This window comes from Camellia sinensis, chromosome 6 (genome assembly GCF_055761805.1).
Source record: "Camellia sinensis isolate YWXY chromosome 6, ASM5576180v1, whole genome shotgun sequence".
Lineage (NCBI taxonomy): Eukaryota > Viridiplantae > Streptophyta > Magnoliopsida > Ericales > Theaceae > Camellia > Camellia sinensis.
In genome coordinates this window covers 148,168,608-148,191,900 of record NC_138966.1, presented here as the reverse complement: position 1 = coordinate 148,191,900, position 23,293 = coordinate 148,168,608, and the positions used below count along the sequence as shown (strand labels likewise).

Sequence of the window (23,293 nt, the reverse complement as noted above, 5' to 3'; positions counted from 1 at the left end):
TTTTACCTGTTTATGGAGTTATTTATTTGTTTATTGGTATAAGTAATGTTTTCGTTGCTATGGTTGTGTTCGTAATGCAAATGATGTTTTATTGGTATAAGTAATGTTTCCATCCATGTGTGTAATAGGTAATTACAAGTTTTTATTACCTTTACCCCACTGCATCACGTGTAAACTGATTCAAACCGTCCTACTGTTATAGGTTTCGCTTGAATCAACGTGATAAATCTTGGGGACGGAAGCAACAATCAGGATTTAACTAAAATGCTTAACCAAATGGCCATACAGCTTCAACAACAAAACAATTGGACAATTGTAGAAGCATGCCGATATGTGCAAGAGTGATATGAAAAACACATGTCCAAAATGCCATGTCGCACTTCAATTTTGACTGGGCATGCACAGATAACCTAACTATATACGGGCCATATAGGTTGATTTCAAGAAAATGTGTGCATGCTGAAGGAAGTTTTTGCGGCTTTGTGTCACACATTAGTAACTGATTTTGGGTTACAAGTACCGCAATGTCCACATGGCTTAGCTGTTGAAAAAAGCGTTGCAATGTTTATCCACGTGTTGTAAGGGTTCCAAAATTGGCAAATCCAAAAACAGTTCCAACATTCGGGGGAGACTATGTCTCGGCACGTGCATAATGTGTTAACGGTGATGAAAGAGTTCACTGTTGTACATTGCAGGCCCACATCTAGTCAGTATCATATACATCCATACGTGCGGTCTAAACGGAAATACCTACCGTTCATGGTACTAGTTAAAAACCTAACTTAGTATATTTTATTGGACGTGATGTATGAAAACTAATGATTACTTGTACTCCTAGGAGTCACTTATTTTTTGGGTTGTTTGCAGGATTGTATCGGAGCCATAGACGGAACACATGTAAATGTATGGGTTACGGGGCCAGTGTAGACACCCCATTTTTGACCGCCCTTAAGACTTGGGCACTACTGATGGTTTGCTCGGTGTTGAGAGATGTGCAGGGCAAAGAATCAGTTTCTTCGGCTAGAAGAGAGGCAAATCTTTCAAAACACTTTGTTTAAGGTTTTGGAGTTGAAGAAAAGAGGAAAGGAGAGGAGAAAACTAGTTTGGGAGAAGTTCGGCATGAATCCGGGTAGAAGCGAGTCGAGCAGCCCTCGCTGAATCGGGCTTATCTGTCTGTACACTTGGAGTTTAGCTATGAGGCCACCACCGTCGGAAAGCTTACTTCCGGGGCTTCATTTTGCACTCAAGAATCTCTTAAAGCCAAGTCCGGGTGGGGGAGATATGATTGATTGAAGTTGGGTATCATCCCGGTTGGATCGAATCTGCGCGGCTTTACCAAAATGGGCATAACTTTTTCCACAGGAGGAATTTTAATGCAAGGTTTGCTCCATTGGAAAGCTAACTTCCGGGGCTTCAATTAGACACCAACCGGCAGTTTTTTGACCTTACCGGCCATCCACCGGCACTATATTTATCCGGCCGGCAATTTATTGTGCCGACCGGCACTTTATTTTGCTGACCGGCAATTTTTGCTAGCTGACGACCTTCCGGAGCATTCTGCAGATTGAGTGGATTCCAGCTGTGCCAGCTGGAATGCACAGAATTGATCCCCCACGCACATGTGTGTTTGTTTTGCACCTTGTGAGCCTTTGAACCCCCTAACCTTCTAGAAGCTTGAACCTTTTGGCCAAGCTTCTTGGAGAAGCTTGGCCAGCTGTTTTAGCTTCCTCAATAAGCCTTGACCTCCCCTTTAAACCCCTTTGACCCTTTGAAGCTTGTCTTAGAAGCTTAGTATTGCCTATATAAGGAAGCCATCCTCCTCCATTGTTTTGGTTGAGCAAAAACCAGACCTAATACATACATATAACATATCTATCACCCTCTCTCTCTATATCTCCCTCTCTCTCTACATTTGGGTGTGTTAGAGTGATCAAACACCCTTGTTCTTGGGCCATTTCTTCATCAACTCATAGCACAAGGCATCCAACGCCCATTCCAGCAGCTTGAGGCTGTTCTCCAGAGCTTAGGAGCACCTAAACTTGGTCCAAGAGGTGCTGGTTCATTGGTCTACAAAGGTGAGTCCTCTTATTCCCTTTTCTAGCCTATTCTTGCATCATATCTAAGCCATAGTTTCTTGCATCTTTGGGCTCCGACCCAAACTTCAAATCATCATATTTTGAGGTCCTCTTCATGTTTGATTGAGGACCTCTTGCTGTTTGAGGACAGTAGCTAGCACTTCCTTCATTAGCCCTCTTTATGCCATAATTTTGCATGATATTTTTGGCTTGTGTGTGATCTGTTTTGAGGTATGTTATAAACTGTGAAGTTGCTTATTTTGAGCCCTTCTTCAACATTGAAGAAGGGCTCAACACTATTTGGATACTCTATGTGCTACTTGCTTTGAAATCCATGTGTTAGCCCCGTTTTTGTATGCCATTTTAGCCCTATCTTTGCTTGCTGTTTGGCCATGTCATAAACTGTAAAAATGCTTGTCTCAGGGCTGTCTTGCTTCTGTCTTCATGCTCCATGTCCATATTATGCATGCTTTGTATAGCTGTAAGCCATTTCATATGCCTAATTTTGCATTTCGGGATTCATTCCATGCGTTGAGTGTTGTTTCGTTATGTTTCGGGGCTGTTTTGCATCACCTATCGCCTCTGAAATTCGCATGAAAATTGTCCATGTTTGTGCCTTTCAAATGCGTCGAAAAGTTGCTTCATTATGCTTAAGTCTTGGACCATGTATCTATGCATGTTTGCATGTCATTTGCCTCCATGCACTTAGCATTTTGGCCACTGTTTTGGGCCTAACTAGAGCTGCCTAATTCATGTTTAAGACCATCCTTTGCTTATTTGCATGCTCACCTTGCATGTTTGCTTGTATCAGCATGTTGCATCCTTAGCTCGTATGCCTAAGTTGCATTGTATCTTGCATGCATCACCTTGCCTCTTGAGATGAGTATGATAGAGGTTAGGCCCCCTTGTGTGTTTATTTGGTTTGCATGCATTTTGAAATTGAAGTTGCACATTTGATTCTTTGGGCCATCATGCATGGAAATGCGTGATTGGTAGTCCGAGAATCGGGGCACATCCTCCTTTGAGTCATTAACATGATAAGGAATGTGATAGGTGCATAAATTGCTTGAATTGCATTGCCATGCAAGATTTTGCCCTCTGCTACTGTGAGTTGCAGGTTCTGCAGGAATTTATTGCCGGCCGGCAGTATTTAGTGCCGACCGGCAGTCAATCGATGGCCGGTGGATTTATTTTGTGCCGGTGACTAAATGCTACTGCCGGTGGAAATTCTGCTCAGCCGATGATATCCCCCAGTGTCCTGAGAGGCATCCCTGAGACTTTGGCAGTTTTCAGAGGAGCAGAGCAGGGAAAACAGAGGCAAACTATGCATGGCAGTGCAATTCCGAGCCAGTCCCGAGCATGTGCTGCATTTGGCCCTCGCCCCGAGGCGGTTTACCGTTTTTCTTTAGTTTAGTTAATTTGTTAATTAATTAAGCAATTTGTAATATTTAATTAGCTTGCGTAGTTAATTAATTTGTATTATTATTTTGGTCCCTCCGAGTGAGGGCGTGTCTGTAATAAGTGTGTGTGCGTGGTGTGCATGTCTTCCAACCTCCACTTCTTTCTTCCCTTTTATTTACCTGCTTATGATGGTAGATTAGGGCGCATTTATTTTAGCATACCTTATGCTATGCATGCGTGCATTCATGCATTTGTTGACATGCACCGGGCTCGGTACATCATACAAACTACATTGTACTTTTCAATTCCAAGTTGAGAACTTGTTAGTTGCAGCATTTCACATGCCATCTTTAGGATAGCCGAGCCTGTTTAGATTGCATCTTTGCATGTGTTGCATTAGCCATTTATAACATGAACTAGAATCATGCATATGATTACTGACTAGTTTCTGTTTTGGCTCGGAGTACTAGGTAAGCTTTTATGCTTTAGCATCCCGCATGCGTGTGAGTGTTGCCATGACAGTATGCTTAACATGTGGCTAGATGCTTATGTGTTATAAATTGTTTGAATGCCTGTGGGTGAAGGTTGGATTGTTTGAGTTGGAAAAACTCGTTGAAATCCGTATTTTAGCCTACTTGCGAGTAGCAAATTCCAAAACATTTTCCCAAAACAAACGGATATGCGATGTTTATTTCCAAATTAGGCAATCTAGTCTATACTTGTTTGCTGCGCGCATAACATAGCAATTCTAGGCTAAAAATTGGAATAAGAACACATAACGTTTTCAAAATCGGATATCATGGTTAGTAGAGGCCGGTCTTCGGACCGGGCGAAAGGGGGTGCTCATAGCTGACCTTCCCCGATCGTACCCAAGCTCCCGAGCCGAGACAACTCCGGTGATGACGGACATGTGGCCTTCGGCACCGAGTCAGGGTTTCCTAAATTTCCCCATTTTAAAATATTTAGGTGGCGACTCTGTATCTGGCAAAGCAGTCCATGTTTGGCACTTCTTTTCAAAAAAAATCTGTTTCTCAAAACGATTTGCCAGATTTGGACTCTTTGGTTCAGATTAAGAACCGCGACAACACAAATAGAGTCCGAACTGTAGCACGAGGCCACACGGGCGCGTCTACAGCCAGATGCCGCAACATATTTCGGTAAGAAAATACTGTCACATGTAAAATATCATGGCCGCGTGCGATTTTGACATGTGTTTCATCTTCGTTTCGCTTGGATGTGAAGGAAGTATGCACGATAGTCGCATCTTCAATTAGATAGTAACAAATGACAATGTCCCATTTCTACATCCTGAAGAAGGTAACACAATAATTTGGAAATATTTGGCTACCTAATATCTGTGAAAACATCGTTAATTTAAAATTAAACACAATTGGGTGGTTTGTTTGAAAATATGGTACTATCTGCAGGAAAATATTATCTTGTCGATGCTAGCTATCTGAACTGGGTAGGTTACCTAGCACCTTTCAAAGGTAGTCGTTACCACCAACAATAATTCCACATTAGTGAACAGAATAGGACAACAAACACCCCTAGGGAATTATTTAACAAAGTTCACTCGTCGTTACTCAATGTGGTGGAACGGACTTTCGGTGCCTGAAAAAATTGATGGGGGTTTATTAGAGACATGTCTCGGTATGATTTTGAAAATGTGCAAGTTCAGTTAGTAGGTGCGTCAATGGCATTACATAATTACATACGTCGAAATACAGGCAATCCAATAACTGTTAATCCCCATTTCAACGAAGAAGAGGCTATGGCTTTTGTAAAGCCATACTAGAAGTTGAACATGACAAGGATGGTTTAATGTTTGGGGATGAGGAATCGCATATGGCATTGGGGCGACTTCGCATATGGGACAAGTTAGTGTACATGCATAATAACGGCTTGTTAGGAAATATATAATAGTTTACCTAATATTCGTAGGCGTATAACATTGGTAGGCCACGCGAAAGAGGTTGTACATAAGTATATTATAATGTACAATATTGTGATAACCCAACTCGATAATATGCCTTAATCCTCTAAATGTATAGGTGATTATACGTTTGGTGTGAAATTGCATGTGTAATTATGTAAATGATATGATCTTGATTTTATATCTGTCAGTAATAGGAAAACTTGTTGAAGTTACAATTTTAAACTAAAAATTTAGGACCTTAGAGGTGCCAGAAAACAAAACTGATTAGATATTTATGATTAGCATGACTTTTAGAGCCTAGTATGAAGTTTTTTAAAAATCTAATTCAGAATGAATTAAATTGATTTTATTAAATATTATATCTTCTAGTTATATATATATATATATCTTCTATATATATAGATATGTAAGTGAACCTTAGTTGAAAAAGACTCAAAAAAAGAAAGGAAAGGAAAATTTTGGAGAGAGAGAGAAGCAAGAAAGAAACAATAACAAAAGAAGAAGAAACATGAGGCATATTGAAGGAATTGTAAAGGAATTCAAGAGATTGGTTCAAGGTATGTGTAAATCAACTAAAACTCTTGGAATACCTCTTCAATTGTGTAAAATCAAGACTTAAATTAGAGATTTCACACCTAATTGAGTTAGGGTTTGAAGTCTAAGGTTAATTGGGCTCTCTTCATGGAATTGAATTTTGATTCTTTGGATTTGCTTGATTTAAGAGTCAATTTCCTTAAATTTGCTTGACTTGAGTTTGATTGTGAGAAGTTGAGCCTTAATCTTTAGCTTTTGAATGATTTGAGATCATAAAATCATAGACAAGATGAAGATCTATGTGAATTTGGAAGAAGAAGTTTTGAAAAAGAACTAAAACAAGTATTTTGATCTTTCTTGCTCGAAGATTCAGTGTATTTTTGATGTTTTGATTTGGAAAACAATCATAATCTCATGTTTTCTATTAGTTTTACATGTTTTTGAGTTATTTGGGTTGAAACCTAGCTTGGAAAATGGAAGAACAAGTGATAGAACCAACATATATTTTTGGCAGCAGGATTTTGCCCAGAACCGCACGTGCACGTGCGACGGGGCTTACTGCACGTGTGGAATTCTATTTTCAGCAACATGTTGTATTCCGAAACAATTTCACATGCCCCTGCACGTGCCTTGGCTTTCTCGCACGTGCGGTTTTGGTCCTGCACGTGTGGAACTCCCCTGTTTCAGCCCAACTTTGAATAGGAATATCTCCTTCATCCAGAATCCATTTTAGGTGATTCTTGAACCTAAATTCAAGCCCCGGAAGTCTAGTTTACAATGGTGATAGTCTCACATCCAAATTCTAAGTACACACCCAAATATGCTCAAATTAGTGAAGGTTGCTCATTTTCTCTTTAACCATTTCATGCCATTTCTTACCCGAACTTAGTTTCCTTTCACTTCTTGCTATTTCCTTAAACACATGAGAGGAATTAAAGAGAGATTAGAAACGATTGAATGGATACGTAAGGAATAAATCGATTGAGTAAATTGAAGACAATGTGTTTTGAAATGTTATGCTTGGCTATGTTTCTGCAGGTTGAGTCGTTAAGGTGGATCGTCTGACCAAGCACTGTGAGTAACAATCTCGTAAAGATATGTTTAATTATAAGTATTTTCTGACTTATGCTATACTCTATTTCTGAAATGGTGCTTTTTGTTTAAATGAATGATTGTTATATTTTTATAAACTGTATTTGTGGCATCTTTAGCATCTGTTTATTATTACTGTTACAGAGATCTCTGTTAGTTCTAATTCTTGGAACTCCTGTCTACTGTGTTGATGGCCATCATTTATGACTGTTCGGTCTTCATGACTGTCTGTATTGTTTTGCTATTGGATGTACCACGTATAACTATTATTCTTTCTATATGAGACATGGATCTGCTAAGTATATGCTTTTGATTTTCTGTTTACTGTTAAAATTGACAGATTGGGATTACAGTAAGGACATCATTCATAACCTCTTTACGTTGTTGTTATTCACTGGGCTTTGGCTCGCTGTATATGTTTATGTATGTAGGTGATCAAGCGTGGGACCAGGCTTAGAGGTGCTGGCTTGGAATATGTTGTTGTCAGCCAACTTATGTGTCTCCCGTGGAGGTTCCGGATATGTCAAGTGCCAAGGCTATGTGATTAAAGTTTAAGTTTTTGTTTATTCTGTATATAGGGCTAAGTTCCTTTTGTCTCATCTGTATATATATACAAAAAGTTCAAACATTTACTGTCTCATATAAGTTTGCATAGCTCAATGGACGATATATGTTTGCATTTTGCTTCCGCTAGCCCCTAATAGTATGTATATGTTTAAGAGGCCTTCGGTAATCTTAGGATCACTGGCTGGTCATGATGTTAAACCTATAGGGGTGGGTTTGGGTCGTGACAACTATGTATCTCTGTACACGATAAATAAAATCGAAATTAGCATTGTCCACGTCATTTAAAAAAAAGAAATGGAAAAAAGCCTTTTTAGAAAATAGGGAAAAATAAAAAATCGAAATTATCATTGTCCACGTCATTTGAGGAAAAAAAAACACAAAAAGCCTTTTCCAACCAAAAAATAAATAAATAAATAAATAACGACAAAAAAAAAGAGACATTAATGAAACCGAAATTAGCATTTTTGTGCGTAAAATTAAAAAAATAAAAAAAATTGAAACAAATTAATTAACAAAATAAAAAAGATTGAATCAAATCAATAAAAAAAATAAAAAAATTGAAACAAAACCAAGAAACAAATTAATAAAAAAAAAATTGAAACAAATTAATAACACCTTTTCCAAAACCAAGAAACAAATTAATAAAGAACTATGAAAAAAACAACAACAAAATAATGCCATTGTGAATTCATTTTCCACATAATTTTCAAAAAAACAAAACCTAAAGAGCCCTACCAAACAAAGAAATAAACAAATTGAAAAGAAAAAAAAAATATAACCAAACACTAGGCTGGCGTGTTTGTCAGTCGTTTGTGCAGTTTGGAACTTCCACCTCAGGGGCATTTGGGTCATTTCACATGTGCCCACCTCACAAAAAAGTCAAAAAGCCTATCCCAAACCAAGCTTTTTAGCCCTAGGCTAAAATAGTAAAAAAAGTCAAAAAGTCAACCCACTTCCCAAACGAAACCTTAGTATTTACTGTTGTGCTAGACGATTGTATTGTTTCCACATTTTATGATTTTTCATCTTGGAAATTTTCCCTTTTCAATTAGTTTTTGCGGAACACTATGTACACCTTATAATTAATATATATATATATATATATGACTTTATATCTTTTAAGTTATAACTAAAAAAAATTATAATTAAACATAACATGAGGTATAATTAAAAAATTTATGAGTCATAACTAAAATAGTATCATAATTAAAAAAAATTACATAAGTAGAAGTATACTAGAATTTCCCACGTTTTGCACATCTTAGACTATCTCCAACATTGCACCTTTTGCTTCATCAAATTTAAAATTTGATGAAAAGAGGTGTCTTTTATTGCTCCAACGCTTTTACCAAACAAGTATCAAATCTAAGATATGTTAAAGTTTTCATCAAATTGAGAGTGACTATACCTTTCACCAAGTTATTGTTTATAAGCGTTTGAGTTGCAGGTCGTACAGCACCACTAGACTACTGGCCAGATGTCCACATGATCATATTAAGCAAAATCAGTGTATCATTGTTTCTAGATGTTGTTCATGCTTTGATACAATTGTTAATATTTGTTTTGCTTTGTTTTTTTTTTTTTTTTGTTACACGAAAATCTTCTCACTCTCCTGTAGGTTTAAGGTAGTGCCCCTTGCAGAGATCACCAAGGTGTCCTGTTGTCCGTTTCGAGTTAGGAGACTATAACTTGAGAACTTGCCCTGACCTCCCCTGTAAGTTTAAAGTAGCGCCCCTTGTAGAGATCACCAAGGTGGCCTGTTGTCCATTCCGAGTTAGGAGACTATAACCTGAGAACTTGCCCTAACCTCCCAAGACAAGTTCTGCTTAAGTTAGGACCCACGCAGTGGGGGACCATTGAACCCACACCAAGTGATGTGGAAGCAATAACTTGAGACTAACCTCCTAACTAACTGCGCTACGCCCAGGAAGTTGGCCCAAGGAGTTTTGAACTTGGACCTGGGATCTTAACCCCTAGGCCTTTACCAGCCGCACCCTTGGGTTATATTTGTTTTGTTTTTGGTAAGGTTGTAGCAACTGTTTTCATTGTCTATTGAAAAATCTAACCAGACAATAGCACTTGGACTTGATTGATTTCACCCCTTCTTTCTCTTTTAATATTTAATTCGTTATTTTTTTGTTAATTATTTTTTATTCCTTTTGGATCGAGAGAATGAGATTTCTTATCGTTTTATTTGAATGATTAATGAGGTGAGTATTATGAGAAACACAAATAACAACAAACTTTTTGTTTATCACCAAAAAATAGTGACATTTGACGAGAAATAAAAATTACTCTTTATAAAAAATAAAATAAAAAACTAAAATACCTAAACTACCCCTCTAAATACAAAACAAATAAAATAAAAAGACACATGTATCCTCTTTTTGTAAAGACCCAAATAAAATAAAATAAGATAAAATAAAAATGTGGTGAAAAAAAAATTATTTGAAAGGGGCTTGCTCACTTTCGGTGGGAAAGTGTTCAAAAAAAATAAATAAATAAAAGAAGGAAATATATGTGTGATGATGTTTCGGTGGTGGAAATAAAATACAATATATGTTTCGGTGGTGAAAATAAAATACAATATATCTCTCCCTCTCTCTCTCTGGGTGTTCAATTCGGTGGAGATTTATTATGTTAGAGGGAGAGTGAGTTGGTGGACTATGCACTGAGAGAAAAAAAAAAAAAAAAAAGAATAAAAAAATGGGCTTTGTGTAATGGGGCCAGTGATAATTCCTGGGTGCATAGTTCATTGTTTTGGTGTAATTACTGAACACCTTTTTAAGGATGTTGATAACTTACTCCTTGGAGCAGCACAGGGTCTTGTTCTTTCTGACCCTTTCCGCTGCTGTGGGTCTGCAAAGTTGAAAAATGTATCAGTTCCAAATATTTCTGTGGTACCCTCACTGCCATTGCTAGTGTCACACGTTGTAGGTGGTGATGGAGCTGTCATTTTATATGAAGGTAAGATTCGTGATGTGTGGATTAGTCTAGCTAATTCTGGTACTGTTCCAGTTGAACGGGCACATAAATCACTATCAGAAAAAAAAAAAAAAAAAACAAGGGTCTGTTTTATCAGCCCCTTATGAAACTTTTAAAAAATGCCCTTCCTCTGAAACCTGGTGCGGAAGTGGCAACACCAGTAACCTTAAAAGCGTGGCAGCTTGGTTTGGTTGACACTGATGCTGCTAGCAAAAATTTATCTGGAAGCACAGGGATCCTGGTTTGAAAGAACTGCAGAATAGGGTACTCAACCTATCTGGTAGCTGGATTACTGGACAAGAGACGGTTGAGCACCTTGCTGAGCTTGTCTGCAATCACATGGGAGGGGGGGGGGGGGGTGTGTAGCTTCTGGGGAAGATTGTTTTGCTGACGGCTGGAAAAAGTGCACTGGGCTTTTGAAGGGCTGCTTTAGCTCTGTCGTGCTTCCAATGGGAAGCTTGTCTGTTGGCTTTTGTGTTCATAGGGCTCTCCTGTTTAAATTGTTGGCAGACATGGTTATCTTACCATGCCGTATGGCTAAGGGATGTAAATACTGTGGGAGGGATTTTGCTTCTTCCTGTCTTGTGCGATTTGGTAATGACGGAGAATATATTGTTGATCTGATTGGAAGGCCTGGATCTTTAAGCCAGCCTGATTCATTGCTTAATGGTACATCTTCCATTGTGGTTTCTTCACCATTATGTCATCCAAAGTGTAGAGCTTGGTGAGAGCAACATTTTGATCGGTGGAGATCAAAATCCGGCAAAAAATCGAAAATTTGGATTTTTGGCTTGTTTCCTCTTCTAGCTTGAGGTAGGGATAATCTACTCATTTTTATGAGTTTTAACATAAATGTTGGGCATTTGTATAAATGTAGGGATTTTGAAAAGTTAGCGTTTGATTTGAGATTATAAAAGCGGGGTTCTTGATTTTGGACTCTATTGTGAGTGTGAGGTTTTGAAATGGGGTTATGGGTGTACAATTGATGAAATTGAGCCTTAGAAGCGTTGTTTAAGAAAGAGGGAAAAATGCCCTAATTGGGATTAAATAAATTATTTGTCAAAATAATGAAATTAATTATGGGAATGCATAATTGAATTGGAAATGATGAAATTGGGGGAAAATGTAATAAATTGGTATAGTTGGATTGAAAATCGCTTACCTGTGGAAAATGTATTAATTTATCTGTTTGATAAATTTAATTATCTGTTTAAAAATAACTGTTTTGGGCTATCGGTGGATGATAGCCATGATTGTTGTAGAGTTACATGATGATTAGGTAAACTGAAACTAATCAATTAGAATATGTCATTGAATGTAACAGTTGGAATAACACATTGAATATGTGCACTAATTAATCATTGTATATGATAAAGTGTTTAAATACATTGCATATGTATCTTTGTTTGGAAGGAGATAGGGGATGGACTCCATTGATAATTATATAGCGACCCCGATCTTTTCCCTCTAGATTATTGTATCCAGACTTAGGTTCCGTGGATCCTGTCATTATATATTGGTTGTTGTCGTCCTTTAATCTCTTTGTATTTGAGTTATAGGATGTGTTGGGTAGGTCTATTACAGGTCGGTTGAGTTTAGATGCCAAAACTAGTTGCCCAGATTTTTACCTGTTCGCTCGAGCGGGAGTTTGACGCTCGAGCGGGGTTTCTTTTGTTGCTTGTCCGCTCGAGCGGGGGTTTTGGTGCTCGAGCGGGATTATCACCCATCCAGTATTTCCTGTGCAGTGTTGGACGCTCGAGCGTGGGATTGGACGCTCGAGCGGAAATGTGTGAGTGCCGCTCGAGCGGGGAGTTGGTCGCTCGAGCAGGGACCTGGTTCTGCAAAAGTACTGGGAGTGCGTATTCGACGCTCGAGCGGGAGTTTGGACGCTCGAGCGGGGAGTCGACTACATCAGTCCGAGATTTCACTTTTTGGATCACTTTTTGACCTACTTTTCTTTCTTAACTTTTAAAAACCGCCCCTTGAGAGTCTCTCTCTCTCTCTCTCTCTCTCTAAACCTGTCTTCTCTCTAAGAATTGATCTACCTAGGGTGAGTATCTAACCTTAGTCCTTTATTAAAAAGATAGAGTGAGTCAAGGGCTTCCATTTAATCTGAACGTTTGGTAGTTTGGAGCACTTTGGAATTTGGGTCTTCATCTTCGTCTTCTCCATTCGGGTTATTTTCTTCGAGGTAGGGATTTCCTACTCCATCTTATAAGTTTTGTTCTAAGTTTTGGTATTTTGATATGTTGGGAGTACTTTGGTAATTTTGGGAAAAACCCTAGTTGTATTAATAAATTAATTTGTATAATTAATTTAAGGAAATTGGGGAATTTGGTTAAATTCATGAAAATTGAGGAATTCATTGATTAAATGGTGTAGTTGGATAATTTAAATCACTCGCCTATTGAATTGTTGATATATTTATTTCTAGTCTAGAAATAACTGTTTTGGGCTATCGGTGGAGGATAGTCGTGTTTGTTGTAGACATTGCATGTGGATTAAGGGAAATTGAAACTAATCAATTTGTTTAAGTCATAAATTTAGACTATTGAATTAATACAGAAAATACATGTATTGATTGAGCATTGCATATGCATTTTGTTTGGGAGGAGATAGGGGATGTACTCCACGGTTTAGGGGAAGATAGGGGATGGACCTCTAAACCGGATTATGTTTGGGAGGAGATAGGGGATGGACTCCATTAGCATCATTATTATGTGTGCTTATTATATTGAAGTGTTTTTACATGTTATTGATACAGCACTACAATGTGTATCAAACGGGAAGTATGAAGTGTTTTGATATGAGCCTGAGTCTCATCTGTGTTGTTGACATTGGAAGTAATGTGATATTGGAAGTAATGTGAATATGATATATAGTTCACTGTTGTAAGTTTGGCCAGGTTCTGAGCCATATTGATAATAATGGGAATTGAAACATGTCATAGACATTAGTGTCATGAGACTGTATTAAGTTATAGTTGATTATCTTGGTTAACCATCTATTGAATGCTATAGCTTTATTCAATGCTTATATTTGGTTTAGTATTTTTCTACTGGGCCGTGGCTCACCCTATATGGGAACATCATTTTCAGGTCTAGGTGATAAGCTACCTCCAAGGACTTAGCTTGGAAGGATTTGACTTTTGGATTTTGAAGACTATCTTCAGCTAGTTGTTTTTATTTGATAGTACATGTAAACATTCAAGCCTAGGGCTTTACTTGTATTTGAGTTAGAACTCATCTTTTAGTGTCCAAGTGTTGGCTTGGAAAGATGTAAGCCCGTAGGGCATTTAATTTGATGTTACATGTAATGCTTTTATTTAGTAATATTCTGATGAATGAGGTAATGAATTGTTTTCTTAAAATATTGCATGTCAATGATAAATATATAATGGGTTTTTTTTGAGGGCGTTACAAATTAAGTTGGCCGGAGTGTCTAGAGTGAAAGTCCTGAAACCTTATATACATTTGAATGATGTTGATGAGTTGAAGTGTTGATATTATGAGTTGTAGTCTCATTTTGAATTGTTGATGAATTGAAGTGTTGTCTTTATGAGTTGTAGTCTCATTTGAATTACTTGGATAAATGAACCATGTCAATAAAGTGAATTGGAAATAGAAATGAAACCGGGTTGAAAGATGAATATAAATGTTGGTAAGTTATAGAAACGGTGTAAAGTGATGTACATGTGGTGAACATTTATCAGATGCTAATGTTTAGTTATTTCTCATATTTGGTTTAGCATATCTCTACTGGGCTTTGGCTCACCCTACTTGGGATATCATTTTTCAGGTATAAGCGATATGCCACCTCCAAGGGTATAGCTTGGGAGGTTTTGGAGCTGAAGGCTTCATTTTGTTGTACTTAAATGTAAATCTAAGTCGAGGGCTTTACTTGTAAAAGAGTTAGAACTCTTCTTTTATGTAACCAAGCAATACTTGGAAAGATGTAAGCCTCAGGGCGTTCTATTATTTTTGTAAACATTTGGAATATATATGAAATACCCTTTTGTAATATTAACTCTGGTACACGTATAGAAATGTGATTATCTATCATGAATATAGAACTGTTAAATGATGGGATTATGTATTATTTTGAGGGCGTTACACTTTTTGTCATTGTCCATCCGAACAAGAAGGTAAGAAATCATAATTATTTCTTGGGAATGGCTTCCCTCCAGTTGGAGTGGAGGGTACTGTTGGGCCCTTGGAGGCCCACTATGGGTCCCATTTCAATAATTCGAACAGTTCAATATGTAGAACTCATCGAGTACTATATGCCTACAAAAAATCACGTTGATCGGATATCGATATCTATGTGATCATATCAGTTTTGTATGAAAAAAATGGACGGTGAAAAATAAACGGCTTACAAAAATCTAATTTGAACACATAGCTATCAATATCCGATCAACGTGATTTTTTACAAGCATATAGTACTCAATAAGTTCTACACATTAAAAGGTTTGGATTATCGAAACGAGACCCGTGGTGGGTCCCCACGGGCCTAACAATGCCCTCCAGTCCGATCACAAACTGGAGGGAAGCCATTCCCTATTTCTTTTATTTTCTCACCTAGGTGAGAAACTCTAATAATTTTCTTTCTATTCTCATCTCCTGATCCAAACGGAGAGTATAATGCGGCCTTTTTTTTGGTCTTTTCATTTCAAGCCGAAGCATCAATAGCTCATAATTATAAAAATATCATTGCCACGTGATCCTGGATGGGCTTTATTTATACAATTATGTTTCTCCAGAATGTTTCACTTTATGCTTCTACCTATTATCGGGATATACCAAGAAAGATGTACGGTCTAATGAGGCCACTATGAAATATTTATTCATGAGTGAGGCAAGCTCTTCTATTCTGGTTCATGGTTTCTCTTGGCGTAGACTGGCAGGTCCAATTTCGAGTTCCATTCTTGCAAATAAGTTGGTGAGCATATATACGATGCATTCTTTGCAACCAGTAATAGATAACCCACTAAAGAACTTCATTCATTGGCCAAAGCTAGCTCACTTCATTCCTCATAGAGGAGAAAACTCTAACTCTTCCCTTTACACTTTGTCCTAGAAGCTCGGGACTAGCATTAATCGAGTATTTCTTCATTTTAATTTTGCCAATTTCGTGATTCAAATCTTTTAGCATTATAACTTGTTTTATTATAACTATCATTTATTCATCTTCATTACAAAATTAGCTTGCTCGCAAATTAGATAATAAAAAAAGTAGTGGATAAGTTTTCTTTAGGTGTTGTAGTTTGCCATGAAGTAGTGGATAATTTTATTATTTTTTTATTTATCAAAAAAAATGTACGGAAGTAGATGAACAAGAGAGTCTTTAACTAGAAGAGGAAAAGATATTAAACAATTAATATTCTAATTGAAGAAGTTATATTTGGAAGAGAATAATCATGGAAACTGGTAACTTTGCCTAGCTTGGAATATATATATCTCATAAGAGCATGAAGAATTTGTTATTTTCATTAAGGGTGCGATGACATGTTTAAATAGTTTAAATAACCCATTCTTGTTGAATAAAAAAATATGTAAAATAGAATTTTTTGTTCAATATAGTCTTTTTGTTTTCTGTTTGAGATAATCTTATATTTTTCATTTACTGTTTTGGTGTCAATCTAGTAAACAAAAAATAAACAAATAAAACAAGGTTTAGTTTAAATAATTTGTGACCCTATCCAGTTGACTAAAAAATATGTAAAATAGGATTTTGGAGTTAATATAAGTCTTTTTGTTTTCTATTTGAGACGATCTAAAATTTTCATTTACTATTTTGTAGTCAATCTAATAAATAAACATAAAAAAAGGTATAGTATTTTTAAATTGGAGACATGGGTTTGAGTTTAAATAAAACCATTCATTTGACTCCAATAATGGAATCCTCTCAAAAACAAGGGGAAAAAACTTTTAGATTAGGATGAATAAAATAAAATAGATTAGGATGATTAGAAAGAAATAAAGGATAGAAAGTGAAAATGACAGAAAGCAAAATGAAAGAAAATAAAATAAATTTTTTATATGAATTTGATTAGGATGAAAATTTTATAAGAAAATAGGAATTTTTATTATACATAATTACTTTTACAAGAAAATCAATATTTTCTTGATTTGCTAAGCTTTATTTTCCCTCTCTGTCTCTTAATGTTTTTGCTCAATTCATTTTCTGTCTGTGATTGGAAATTTGTGGTTCCTAGGAATTAGAATGTATTTACTCTGTCTGGTTGGTGGGAGCAAGATAGTACTCCAACTTTCGATTGTGATTTATATTTTCATATGCATTCTCATGATCGGAACACAATATCTGAAATTTTTTGGTTAATTTTGTAAGTGGAATTTCTTATGGGCGGGGAAAGTCACTGTAGTTTTAAAGGTTTGAAAAATGCAAGAAGAAAAATTCGAAGTTTTTCAATCATAAAGTTCAGTATCAGTGACTGAATAAGATGGAAACCTCTCCACTAGGCCTAGCAAGATTGTGGTTAATTATTGATCAATTTAAAATTGTGTTGAGTTTATGCAGTCCGTTAAAAATCAAAACAACATAGAGAATTGAAAGTTTGGTGGCGGGAATTGGCCCAAACTACGATCACAAACCACAGAATAAAAAAATAATCTACTGAAAGTAAAATAAAGCAATCAAACCAACTACCACAGGTCTGTTCCAAAAAAAAAAAAAAAAACCAACTACCACAGGAACACACAGATTTACATGGAAACCTTGAAGAAAACTATCTCTGCAGTAAAATGGTGGGCACCTTTTTTTTTTTTTGATCAGCAAAGAAAAATTTCATTAATTAACATGAAATTAAAGGTACAGGAAGATGAAATGCACTGAAAGAGATTCGGAAAGTACAAAATACCCCTACTACTGTTACTCGCAACCATACAACTAACCCCTCGGCCTCACGATTTTTTTTTTTTTGAAAAACAAAAAAAGTTAAGGAGGACTTAACAGAAAATAAAATAGGCAAGAAGTCCATCCACTATTTTTTTGAATAGGCAAGGAGTCTCGAACTTGAGTATATTTGAGGAATGTGACCTAAACCGTTACAGTTTTCGCTAGGGAGTGACAAGTCAATCCACTATAATAAGCGATATTACAAGACTTGTAAATTGACTTATACCTAACCCCAGGCACTCTTCTTTTATCCATGAACACTCGTTTGATCTCCACTCCTGTGACGCCCTCAAAATAAACCCATTATATATATATCATTGGCATGTAATATTAAAAGAAAACAATTCATTATCTCATTCATCAGAGTATTACTAAGTGAAAACATTACATGTAATATCCATTTAAATGCCCTATGGGCTTACATCTTTCCAAGCCAACACTTGGACGCAAAAATATGAGTTCTAACTCAAATACAAATAAAGCCCTAGGCTTGAATGTTTATCAAATAAAAACAAACAATGAAAGATAGTCTTCAAAAATCCAAATCCTTCCAAGCTAAGTCCTTGGAGGTAGCTTATCACCTGGACCTGAAAATGATGTTCCCATAAAGGGTGAGCCACAGCCCAGTAGAAATATACTAAACCAAATATAAGCATTGAATAAAGCAATAGCACTCAATAGATGGTTAACCAAGATAATCAATTACATCATTATATAGTCTCAAGACACTAATGTTTAAGACACGTTTTACTTTCCAACCTTATCAATATGGTTCAGAACCCGGCCACACTTACATCAATGAAATATATAAATCATATTCTCAATCTTCCAATGTCAACAAACAAATGAGGCTCAAGCTCAAATCAAAACACTTCATACTTCCCGTTTGATACACATTTTAGTGCTGTATCAAATAAAACACTTCAATATAAATAAGCACACATAAAAGTGATGCTAATGGAGTCCATCCCCTATCTCCTCCCAAACAAAATCCGGTTTAGAGGTCCATCCCCTATCTTCCCCTAAACCGTGGAGTACATCCCCTATCTCCTCCCACACAAAACAATGTATGTAAACACATAACATTTACAACACACAATCAATACACATAATGTCTGTATTAATTCAGCAGTCAAAATTGATAACTTAATCAATGATTAGTTTCAATTATCTCTAATCCACATGCAGTGTCTACAACAATCACGACTATCCTCCACCGATAGCCCAAAACAGTTATTTCTAGACTTGGAAATAAATATATCAACAATTCAATAGGCGAGTGATTTAAATTATCCAACTACACCATTTAATCAATAAATTCCCCAATTTCATGAATTTAACCAAATTCCCCAATTCCCTTAAATTAATTATACAAATCAATTTAATTAATACAACTAGGGTTTTTCCCATAATTATCAAAGTACCCCAACATATCAATATACCAAAACTTAGAACAAAACTTATAAAATGGAGTAGGAAATCCCTACCTTGAAGAAAAGAACTCGAATGGAGAAGATGACGAAAACCAAGTGCTCCAAACCCAAGATTGTTCAGATTAAATGGAAGCCCTCGACCCACTCTATCTTTTTAACAAAGGACTTAGGGTAGAAATACACTCTAAGTAGATCAAACCTAAGAGAGAAGGTGTGTAGGGAGAGGGAGAAGACGGTTCTAGGGTTTTAAAATCAAAAAGGAGATGAAAAAATGATCCAGAAAGTCGGATCTCGGATTTTTATACCAGTCGCCCCGCTCGAGCGTGGAAACCCCCGCTCGAGCGCCACTCACAGACTCCCGCTCGAGCGGCGAATGCACACTCCCAGAAGTTTTTGCAGACAGGTCCCCGCTCGAGCTCCCAACTCCCCGCTCGAGCGTCACTCACGACTTCCCGCTCGAGCGTCCAATCCCCCGCTCGAGTGGCCAACAATACACAGGACATACTGGATGGGTGTATTCCCCGCTCGAGCGTCCAAACCCCCGCTCGAGCGGACAAGCCAAAATCTGGGCAACTAGACTTGGTTCCTAAGCTCAACCAGCCTGCTCCAAATCTTCCCAACACAACCCAAGACTCAAAATAAGGATTAAAGGGTGCAAACAACATACTCTCAACAACCAGCTCCACGGATCCTAAGTCTGTATATAACAAGTAAAGAAAAGGGAAACCGGGATTGCTATAACCTCCCCCCCTTAAAGAATTTCGTCCCCGAAATTAGCACAAGAAAAAGTTTGATTTCAAAATGACAATTCAATAGTGCACAACTTGACCCAAAACTGGTCATTTCATCTCTTTATCAAGAAGCATCTTACAATATATATATAAAACAACACATATTTTGACCTGCATCACTATTATGCATTATTCCTTCCAATGATAGCAATTTCCATATCATATTCAATTGCATGATATATACAACACGTTCAACAATGTAATCAACATATGTAATGTTACACTAAACTTCTATAATGAAGCAGGTTTCAAGATACACCCATTTACCAAAACATACTCAATGTTTTACAACTTAAGACATATGTAAAGCTCTTAAGTTCAACAATATTACAAAATCTAAATACAAGATTACAAATCGATAAACATGTCCGAGTATTTTTCGCGAACTTCCAACTCACGTTCCCATGTGGCTTCCTCCACTCCGTGATGTTTCCACAAAACCTTAACCAAAGGGATGGTCTTGCCTCGCAAAACTTGATCCCGTCTATCCAAAACCCGAACCGGTCTCTCCTCATACGAGACATCCTCATCAACCATTAAATCAGTCCAATCCAACACATGTGATGGATCCGGCTCATACTTCCGAAGCATACTCACATGAAACACATCATGTACTCCGGACAACTGCGGTGGTAAAGCTAAACAATAAGCAGCCTCGCCGATCCTCTCAAGGATCTCAAAAGGACCAATGAACCGAGGGGACAACTTCCCGCTTTTCCCAAACCTCATCAATCCCCATCTTGGTGATATCTTCAGAAAGACATGATCACCCACCTCAAACACCAAAGGCCTCCTCCTACGGTCGGCATAAGATTTTTGACGACTCTGGGCTGTAACAAGCCTCCTACGGATAAGCTCAACTTTCTCCGTTGTCTCCCTAACCTCTGTGGAAACCCCCGCTCGAGCGCCACTCACAGACTCCCGCTCGAGCGGCCAGACTCCCGCTCGAGCGGCGAATGCACACTCCCAGAAGTTTTTGTAGATAGGTCCCCGCTCGAGCTCCCAACTCCCCGCTCGAGCGTCACTCACGACTTCCCGCTCGAGCGTCCAATCCCCCGCTCGAGCGGCCAACAATACACAGGACATACTGGATGGGTGTATTCCCCGCTCGAGCGTCCAAACCCCCGCTCGAGCGGACAAGCCAAAATCTGGGCAACTAGACTTGGTTCCTAAGTTCAACCAGCCTGCTCCAAATCTTCCCAACACAACCCAAGACTCAAAATAAGGATTAAAGGGTGCAAACAACATACTCTCAACAACCAGCTCCACGGATCCTAAGTCTGTATATAACAAGTAAAGAAAAGGGAAACCGGGATCGCTATAACTCCAGTAGTTTCTCCAACCTACCCGTAAGTTTTGGTTATAGAAATTGCCATCCTAAATCTGGTAACAAGAATAAACATGTCTACATCTTACAACATTTTCATTTCCTTGGTCTTTTCCTGCAATCAAATGGGGGGTTAGGGGTTATTACGATCTCGTCAACAATGGAAAGATACTTGTGTCTGATAGCTCATTTGAACCTCAAAGGTTCTCTATAGGTGAAGCCATACATAGGCTGAAGAATGAAGGTTAAATTGAATGAAGCTCAGCAAGATAAGTATTTTAAAGATTGACTCAACAGTGACTGTTGATACAAAGTTCTTCACCTAGATGACAAAGTTTATGAGATTTCACTCATAGTTCAAAATGTTTTTGTAGGCTTTCATTTGTTAGAGGAAGGTGAATTGATTTTTTTTCCTTGTGCTTTGTAGTGCTCATTCTTTTTTGGTTCTCTCAATGAATTTAGGTTTCTTTTCTTTTTGTAGAATATCTTGTATATAACATGCTTAATAGTGATGCCGCAAAATTCTCACGTGGATAATTTTTATTAATGATAAGGAAACAAAATTTATTAGAAACTACTCATAGTTAGAATTTATGATTGATAAATGTAATCATTGAATGACTGCTTTTATTGCAGTGGATTTTGAGGTTGATAGTGATGCCAATGGTGAAGTGGTGGGTAATTCTGTTGATGTGGAATACAGAGCTGGTGATGAAAATGGAATAGGTAGAAATTCTGTTGAAGAGTTATTTCAACAAAATCAGGATGATAAGGTGACTCAAGTTCTTTCTGGGAAGGAAATGATTCCAGTTGATGAGCCCCAAGCTCTAGTAGACGACCCTATCTGAACCAGGAGTTTGAATCCGAAGCAGAAGCTCATGCATTTTATAATGCTTATGCAACAAGAGTGGGTTTCGTCATCCGTGTGAGCAAGCTCTCTGTTGATCAAGGCATGATGGATCTGCCATAGGTACGGCACTTGTCTATAATAAATAGGGATTTTGCATACCAGAAAAGCGTGAAAAAATTGTACAACAAAGGACTGAAACAAGGGTTGGTTGCAGAGTAATGATTTTAGTTAGGAAAGTAAGCTCTGGGAAACGGGTTGTTACGAAGTTTGTAAAGGAGCACACTCATCCTTTGACTCCTGGAAAAGGTCGAAGGGACTTAGTCTATGATCAATGTCCGGTTAGTTCTTGCTTCTTCATTATAAAATTTTGTTCATAATATTGTTAAATTTTCTTTATATAACATTCAGTTTATCTTGCTGAAAATACTGTCATAAATTACCTTTGAAGATTCACAATTATTGTGGTCATCTACCTGGAACTGGGGGAAATGTGGGTAAGCTCGTGCAAAGTTTCTTTAAGGCCAGTATCTTCTGTGAAGATACACTGCATAAAATACAAGCAACAAACAAGTCAAGAAGCTACTCTATGTAAAAAAAAAAATTAAAAAAAATTAAAAAAAATAACAATAATAATAATCTATGAGAGAAAAACTTACACTATTTAATAACCTCCTAATTTGTCATTATCTGAAATTCCCAAGTGTTAAATAATCTCATGTTGAATGGCAAGAAGGAAAATGATCTTATTTTAAATTCTTTGTTTAATCTAGGTTTGCTGTTCAATTGTAATAATGTCAATCAATATTGTCGGCCTATATTTGTATTGCATCTTGTTTCACAGAATGAACGCAATAAAATTCGGGAACTGTCCCAACAGCTGGCCATTGAGAAAAAGCGAGCTGCAACATATAAAAGGCACTTGGAGATGGTCTTTGAGCACATTGAAGAGCACAATCAGTCTCTCAAAGAAGATCCAAGGCATGGTAGACATTGTAAGGGAGATGGAGTCCAAAGAACAATAAGTCATTGATAGTTTTTTACATTATTTAGGTTTTTATTTTTAAATTTATTTTTATATGGAAAACAAAACAAGGAAAAAAGCATGGAAAATGCTATTGGATAAGGTGTACATTACTATGATCATGGTTTTGATTTTACTATGTTTTCAACTTTGTTCTGGCTTTTGTAAGAGTGGAATCTCTGTACGGTTATGCTCTTGGTAGGAAAATAGGTGTCAAATGTATATTCAATTGAGCTGATCCCGACACTAATTGTTCCATGAAATTGGATAATTTACATGGTTTTTGATGGAAAAGTTGAAATAAGCCTTTCCAGTTTTTTATCCCATTGTATTTACATGATTTTATTTGTTCTTAGTAGC

General features: G+C 37.1%; 1 pseudogene across 1 annotated transcript in view; it reads left to right on the top strand.

The window, feature by feature from the left end:
* The window catches only part of LOC145793687 (uncharacterized), an 84,154-nt pseudogene extending 61,084 nt beyond the window's left edge, over positions 1-23,070 (top strand). The window contains exon 5 of the transcript XR_014333913.1: positions 22,754-23,070. The product of XR_014333913.1 is annotated as an uncharacterized LOC145793687 (transcript). The remainder of the gene's footprint in view (positions 1-22,753) is intronic.
* Positions 23,071-23,293: the final 223 nt, after the last annotated feature.